The sequence below is a fragment of the Apodemus sylvaticus genome, chromosome 12 (assembly GCF_947179515.1).
Source record: "Apodemus sylvaticus chromosome 12, mApoSyl1.1, whole genome shotgun sequence".
In the NCBI taxonomy this organism is placed as follows: Eukaryota; Metazoa; Chordata; class Mammalia; order Rodentia; family Muridae; genus Apodemus; species Apodemus sylvaticus.
Genome location: NC_067483.1, coordinates 38,667,225 through 38,675,706, shown reverse-complemented (window position 1 = coordinate 38,675,706; position 8,482 = coordinate 38,667,225).

Genomic DNA, 8,482 nt, shown 5'->3' with positions numbered 1-8,482 from the left:
GAACTCTGGGACGAGGATGGGAACAAGGCACCTCTCCTCAGGCCCAGGCCACTGACCTTTCTCCTCTCCCCCAGCCCCATTCTTTCTCTAGGCTGTAGAATCTGCATAGGAGTTAGAAGCTTGGGTTGTCCGTTCCTCTGTTCTCCGGCTGGTAGTCATGGCTGGCCGGAGCCAGGGCAGTATCCCCAGCAAACTACTCACTTGGTACCGTTTCACCAGAATATCTTTTAAAGGTTCGTCCACTAGAGTTTCAGAAGAGGGGCTACATATCATACGGAGTGGACGAGGAATTCTGGGCTCGCTGTGGTCCGGTTAAACCTCCCCTAGCTGGCTCACTCAGCAAAGACAAGGCCAGTTCACCATTCTCTCGAGGGGAGGGACACTCACCTGTACTCCCATGGGTTTCCATTTCTCTTACCACACTTCTGCTCCTGGCCAGGGTGCTCTGTGCACCCATCAGCCAGACACATCTCACACAGCTGTGGCTATAAGGCTCTGGAGTATCACAGATGACTCTGTCAGTCACCCTGCATCCATCCCTTCTTCAGTGGAGTAGGGAGTGGGGGGGGCAGGATGGGAGGAGGTCATGTGTGTGTAGGTGATCTTAACTGTTCTAGGACCCAGGCTTTCCCCCACCCGCCCTTCATCTTTTTAAAATTTACTTTTATGTAGAATGCATGCATGCATATATGCATGCATAAGTGTGTGCATGTGCATGTGTGTGTGTGTGTGTGTATGTGTGTGTGTGTGTGTGGTGTGCTATGTATGTACAGTGAAGGTGCTTGCCATGCAATAGCACACAGTAGAAAGTCATAGGACACTTTTCAGGAGCTGAGGGATTCTCTCTTTCCATGGGATGCAATTCGGGGACATGGGGTTACACGAAAGGGTTTTTACCTGCTGAGCCATGTCACTACCCTAAGACCCCTGTCCCTAGGACCTCCCTTCCAACAGAACCCTCAGAACCCCTTAGAGGCCGGTCCATCCTTCAGGCTTTGCTGGGTTCCAGGTATCCATGTGTCAAGACTCGGGGCTCCCTCCTGTCCTTCTATTTCACCTCCCTAAGTCTCCCTCGATCCCACAGTCACGGGAGGCCCCGGCCTGGAAGCTTATAATTCACACCTTTAGTTTTCCTTCCCTGGAGCAGGGCTGGAAAGGCCTCAACTTTGCTGTTCCCTACCCCAGAGGGGTAGGTGGGGGTGAGGCTGGGGTTTTGAGTTTAATTATGGAGAGGCAACTTGGCTATCAGGTGCTCCCGTAGGGCGTGTGACACCTTCTCCCCGCACCCAGCTAATGAGATGGTACCAGGCAGCTGGCAGGTGGGCTCTGTAATTTAGGGGCCTGATTGCAGAGGCGGCGAGCGCCTTTAACTTGATCAGGGCAAACGCCTCTGACTTTTTCTGACTCAACTAAGGGTTGGGGGTTGAGTTCTGGCCTCTCTCTAACGTGTTGCAGCAAGGCGGTGCTTCTCCGTGGTACCGCAGGTGAGTTCCAGTGGCCTCGAATTCCAAGTGGCTGTGGGAGACAGTGTCCTGAGCTGCTTGGTGACAGATGATGCAGAGAGGAAAGTCAAGGTCCCCACTGCACCTCAGACCAAATCTTCATCAGCACCTGCCTCAAAGCTGCCACAATCAGCAAGGGGTCTGTCACCTACAGCGGATGTGTGTGTGGGGTGGAGCTCTGACAGCCTTCTGAGACCCTCACAAAAACTCTCTCTCTCTGAAACCTGACAACAGCTAGTGATTTATCTTGGTTAGTCTGTCACTAAAATTCCTTCCCTGGGGGGAGACGCAAACACCTTGTCCCTCCTCCCAAGGTCCTGATGATAGACCAAAGCTCCGTTCTACCACACTTCACCCAATGAGTTTATTGGATTTCATTGTAGAACACGGATGAGGGCTCCTGACAGGATCACGGGTAACCCAAAGCAGCTGGACTAGATGGTTATGGTTTCTCCATAACCGCATAGATGGCCTCCTCTCCACTAATATTTCCCAGTCTATGAGCTCTAGTCCCTACTTGAGACCCCTAGGCTGCATATAATTTGGGCAGAATTGCATATGATTAGCTGGGAGGAGTGCATGATCCAATGACGACCCATCTTATCCTTTTAGGAGATGTGGTGGTTTGAATAGGAACAGCCCCCTTCGACTCATGTGTTTGAATGCTTGGCCCCTAGGGAGTGGGCACTATTAGGAGGTGTGGCCTTGTTGGATTGGGTGTGGCCTTGTTGGAGGAAGTGTGTCACTGTGGGGGCGGGCTTTAAGGTCTCAGACAGTTCACTTCTGCTGCCTAGGGTTCAAGTAGAACTGTCAGCTCCTTCTCCAGCACCATGTCTGCCTGGACGCTGCCATGCTCCCCGCCATGATGATAATGGACTGAACCTCTGAAACTGTAAGCCAGCCTAAAGTAAATGTTTTTCTTTATAAGAGTTGTCATGGTCATGATCAGCAATAAACCCTAAGACAGAAGGGAATGTTGGTAGTTCACAGGCCTTGACCATGATGGACTGTCGAAAGTAGGCACAACTGTTCTCAGAGGAAATCTGAGGGCTCTGAGTTGCTGGCTCAGAGGACAGTGACTTAAATATTCCAAGAACCGCACTGAGTTATTTCATTCATACCATCTACCATCATGTGACCCTGTAAGAATGGCATAAATCCACCCCACCCTACACACTAAGAGAGTGAGGATAAATAGCAATTTATTACATGGATAGACTAGCACCCAGCAAGACGTCTGCCTGAGCATGGGAATACACAGAAACTCTCTTTAGGTGAACAAGTCTCTTGTCCCTGTATTTCATATGTCCCTCTAAGTCTACAGGACGAGTTTGTACTGTTTGCTGAAGTCATATCTGGAGCCCTCCTACGGTTCAGGGATATACACTCCCCACCCTTAGGGTTTAGGAGTCTGGGTCCCCAGGAGAAGTTCTTCAGGTATGCCATCTTAACCATTAAATAAACAGAACATAGTGTCTACTACGGGAAGGAAAGGGAAGGTGGGAGAGAAGCAGGCAGGCCCATCCCTGCCTTCATGCTTGGCCATCCATACAATTCAATGTGCGTGTGCTTGCGTAGTGCTGGAGATATATGGAGACGGATGGAATTCAAAGGTATGCCAGGTAGGTTCTCTGCTTCTGAGCCACACTCCGGCCCCCAAGCAAGATTCTAGACAACTCTTCTACAGAGAAGAGCTGCCTTCATTCTAGCAGGAATCATTGTGCCAACTGAATAAAGCTCACAGACTCTGGCCCAGTGTGTCAGAAGACACAGGGCCGCACTAGTCCTGTGGGGGCTGAAGCGGTGGCAAGTAACTGACCCAGGTAGCGGGGGCTTGGGGCCTGGCATTAAGGAGGAAGCCATTGAGTGTGAACAGGATTTTCCTGCTTTGTTTGCTTTCTCTGCAGGGAAGAAGGCAGGAGATGACCGGGGAGGCTGGCACGGTGTCAGGCTCCTCCTCCTCTGGCTACAAGCAACTTAGCACCCGCAGCACTGGTAGTCTTCCTCTGTGACCGTCCATTCGCCTCTCAGACCTGCACTTAGGCTCCTTACTCCACATCTGTCCTGGACGAGGTCACCAGTCAGGCGACTAGGCCAATCTCATGCCAGGACCGGGCAGGGGCTGAGTAAACCAAGGCAGCGGGACACCCACCCAAAGCTTCCAAGTGGGCAAGTTCAGTGCTGCCTGGTGGTCATTAACAGCCTGGGCCTCTAGCTCCTCCTGACTCCCTTTCCCTCACGACCTTCTTTCTCCTCATGGCTCCTGTCCCACCTTCCCACTTCCTCCTCCTCTCTTCTGGTTAGCTTCTGGTCTTCAGTTCCACCATCTTGGTTCTCCAGACCCTGGAGAATCCCAGTTCGTTCTGTGCTGGACATCAGGGATATGATGGATCAAGACATAGTCTCTGGTCTTAGAAGCTCACGAGTGAGAAAGAGAGAAGATGTGGAGAGCCTGTGTTGGAAGACAGACAACGTGAACTCTGTAGAATACAAGTGCTTTAGGCTGCACGCTGACCAAGCCTGTCTACACAGCATCAAGAACCATGTGTGACAGGGAGACGGTAACTTGGCTGGGTTTTGAAGAATGAATAGAAGTTTACTAGGCTAGGGGTGAAGGAGAAAGCCTCTCTGGTGGGCGAGGGATATGTGGGAAGCATACGAGTGGTACATAGAGCTAGCTGTACGTAAGAGGAGAGAGTGAGACTTGATGTGGCTGGATGTGCACCGTAAGGGGGAGAAAGTCAACATGAGCTGATGAGGAAGGCAGGGCCAGGTCACAAAGGGCCTGCTGTGTCATGCCTCTATGACAAAGCCCCTGCTTGAGCCAGACAAGGCCCACAGCCCGAAGATGAAGGGGAAAGGCTGTGTATATGTGGGTTTGATGTTGGTAACGGGCCATCAGATTCTCAAGACATGCTTGGTGACTCCAAAGCCACTGTTGGGAACGACTGGAGTGGTGGTGGTGGTGGGGAGCCGTCTGTCAGAGCTCTGGTTTCAGTCATAGTGTCTGGCGGCCCGCTGGAGCAAGAGCTGTAACAGGTGCATGCCGGGGCCAGTTTCCAAGTGCAGCCAATGGGTCTCGGCGTCTCCAGGGCAGTGTGCCACCTCCATCTGCCTGCCCCCTGGCTCATCCAATATGCTCCTGAACATGTCCCTAAGTTCTCACCAGGATATTCTCCTGCCCCCCCACCCCCCCCACCCCGCCCCAGTACACCTGACCACATCTAGAACCAATACCTGGATTCTTCAGAGTAGATCACTGAGCAGATGTTTTCCACTGGACTTGAAGCCTGCTCTACAATGAACTTACATGATGACTTTTGGGGTTTGCATTAGGTCTTTCCAGCAATCAATCGATTGTTCTATCCAAAAGTTTCAATTTCTTAAGGTTTTCTGAGAAGATAATCTATGACTTCCATCCTTATTGATCATTCGCTCTGAGCACCCACAGTAATACAAGGATGAGTCTTCGACCCTATTCCAGGGGTGAGCGAGCCCCAGCCCCTCCAAGAACTGCCCTACCCAGCCCTGCCGAGAGAGCCTCTCAGTGGCCTGCCTGCCCTGCCAGCCTCACCAGCGTCCTCACCAACCACTGCTCCGGTCTTGTTGCTAAGGGACACCTTCCCATTTACTCAGGCTCTGTGGGATGGCTTTGTTGCCATGGCAATGCATCAATGTGGAGAGGGAGAGGGAGAGAGAGAACATACTCTTGTGTGTGGTAAGTGTTGGGACTACCGCTGGATGCAGGGGTGGGGTTCTAATTTGATGATTGCCAGGGTCAACAAGGCAGGTGTGTCTAACCTGTCTTAAAGCCTTCTGGGGACACAGCTGTCATTCCACTGAAGTCTAGAGTGGTTATGCAAGGTTTTGTGTGTGTGTGTGAGTGTGTGAGTGTGTGTGTGAGTGTGAATGTATGTGTGTGAGTGTGTGTGAGTATGAGTGTGTGAGTGTGTGTGAGTGTGAGTGTGTGAGTGTGTGTGTGTGTGTGTGTGTGTTTATGCATGAGCATACATATGTCTGGACATTTAGCACAATGGGGAAGGCAGGATAAGACACCTGGTACAGCCAAAAATCCCTAACTCAGTTGAAATCACACAGAAGTGCCGTTTTTTCTTCAAATTATTCCCTATGTCTATACATCACAGGAATGCAATGGTCAAGGATTAAGATAGGCTCTGTCCAGCCAGGTCATGTTGTCCCCACTGATTATTAGTCCTGTGGCCACTTGGCCTGAGGCAGGTTGGTCTATCCTCAGGTGTCTGCAGTCCATCTCTGTCCTCCCTGCCAAGGACATAGCGGCTCTTAGGGTAAGCTGCTCAGATCATTTCCTACGTCTGAATATTCACTGAACCCCTAAGCCTCAAGCAGATGATTTTGCAGCTCACCCGGCCTATGGGAGTTACAGTCCTTTAAATCCTGATGCCCCAAGATATGAACACTCATACTGTGTTCTGCTGAAGAGAAAAATTGAGATGGAAGTCTCTTGCGTTTTCAGGGGAGAGTCAGGTGTCCAGTCTTCCAAAGGTCTCTAAAGTGCTCTGGAGTCTCTCTCTCTCTCTCTCTCTCTCTCTCTCTCTCTCTCTCTGTGTGTGTGTGTGTGTGTGTGTGTGTGTGTGTGAGTGTGTGTGTGTGTGCCAGAAAAGCTTCACAGCTGGCCAAAAGCTCTCCCTGTTGGATGCTGTGGGCCTTCTGGGGAAAGTAGAACATGCTTGAACTTTGGGTTTACAGAAAATATGCAAATGTGCTGCCCACACAGTCTGTGAAGCAGAGCGGTTTCCAGATTCCCCATATATCCCTCAGGCACCTAAGGATGTCATCCTATCTGCAGAGCAGTGACATGCTGCTGGGAACAGAGAGGGAGGGGTTGACCCGCTCCTCACTCTGACCCTGTGGTGCTCAGGTCTGCCAGAATCACAGCACTGCAAGGACCACTCTGGCCTCCCGCAAATCCTCAGGTTCTCCCCAGGAAAAAGGAAAGGGATGCTGAAGGAAGGACCCCAGGAGTGGGGCTCTTAGGAACACTACCAATTGCTTGATCCTCTGTAAGGAGAGGGGTAAACAAGCTGTGAAGAAGGGGAGGAGTACCAATGGGGGGGCATATGTCCATCTCAGAACTCATAGCAGCCCCATGGGAGAGGGACCACCGCGACCATCCCCCACGCAGATAGAAAACAAGCCAGAGTTAGAACAGACCAAGGTGGCAGACTTCGCTTGCAGCACCACAATGACTGAGCTGTCTGAGAGACATGGGTATGAAGACAGGCACCATTGAGTGGGGGACACTGGAGCTTTGAAGGAAGTCTTGGAAGGATGCAGACGGGCAGCAGAAAATGACGGTTCAAACTCCTCAGATCACTCCCTATGCCTGGATGGGCATGAAGTGCTCACTGCACACTCGTGGCCCGGCTGGAGTCCTGCCAACATCAGACACTCACTCTTACCTAGCTAGCCATTCTCTCCACTTACATGCTTTTGTCAGGGACTGCCAAGGCCCTGCGTGACTGGGCTCCATATAGATATCCATCTGAAGCCATTGATGCCCTTACATTTTATTTTTTTTTGAAACAAGATCTAAGTGGTCTAGGCTAGCCTCCAGCTCATTACCCTCTGACCTCAGCTTTCCTAGAGATGGGATTACAGGTGTGCCGCCACACACAGCTAAGACAATGCCTCTGTTTAAATGTTTTATCATTTTTATTATTGGTACTGGGATTTGAACCTAGGGCGTTGTGACCGCTCTGCAAGCTCTCTACACTAAATTACAGCCCTAGCTCTTTGTGCCGTTTAGACATCCAGCTTCGACGCCTTCCCTAGACCAGACATGTCTTGAGTTTCCCACCCTTTTGCCTCGGCCTCCCGAGGAGCTGGGATTAAGGCCATGAGCCCCTCTAAGACAACACCCTTAAAAGGGAGGTGAGCTCAGAGGATGATTTGATAGTATTGGGCCAGGTCACTGGTCTTATACTGTTTCCACTGTCATCTGTCCTCTGAGAAGTTGTGCTGGGACAGTATAAGCCTTCTGTCCTCTGCCCCAGCCAATGCTGTCTTGACATGTGACAGTCCCTCTGCGCAGCTCTCCCCCCAGTGGACAGTGAACTGCATGAGAGCAGGGCCTGAGCCCTGTTCTAGGACCAGTGGCACGAGGGCTTCATAAATGCTTGTTGGGTAGATAAATGGTGGTAACTAGATCTACTGTTTGTCAAGTCTTTGTGAACCAAGCCCCAGACTAGGCCTTTAGCACATTTCTCTGATATGCACCATAGCCACATGAGATTGATTTTGGTGTCTTTGTCCTATAGGGTGCAAAATCAGGCTCCGAAATATTAGGTCACTTGCCCAAGATCACATAGCAGTAGAGAGAACTCCGAGTATGAAGGACCCTGATGAAGCCTCAGGGCCCTGTCCAGCCTGGCACACTGCTACTCCAACCTTGACTCTTTAATCTCTTTTTCTGGTAGCACAGTTCTGGGAATGTTCTAACCATCCCTCAAATCAGGTCAGCCCTCTCCACTGCCGGGGCTGCCACAGTCTGAGACTGTATCAGTCTTCACTAAGCTTGACCTCTGACCTTGCCCCCGGGCCGCTGGAGAGGGTGTCCTGAAGTGACCTTGTGAGATCTCTTTCCTGAGATGTTCCACTCGCCTCCACATCATCCTGGCTCGGGAATCGCCTCTGTTCTCTTCTGGTGACCCTCAGCTCAGACAGAGCGCAGGGACTGTCCCTGGGCCACCCAGCACTGACCTCTGCACTGCATTAGTGTCACAATGGGACCATGTTCTGAAGGCTCAGTTGCCACCCTGTGGCCGCAGTGCAGGTGACAAAACCCTGAAGATCAGGGTCTGGTGGCCACTGAGCATGGATCCCTGAGGAGAGTGGGACCTCAGACCATCCATCCTCTCCTCTCTTCCACTCAGCCCTGAGAGGAGTGGCATCAGTCTTCCCCCTGCTCCCAACCGTGACACACGCTACCATAGTTCCAG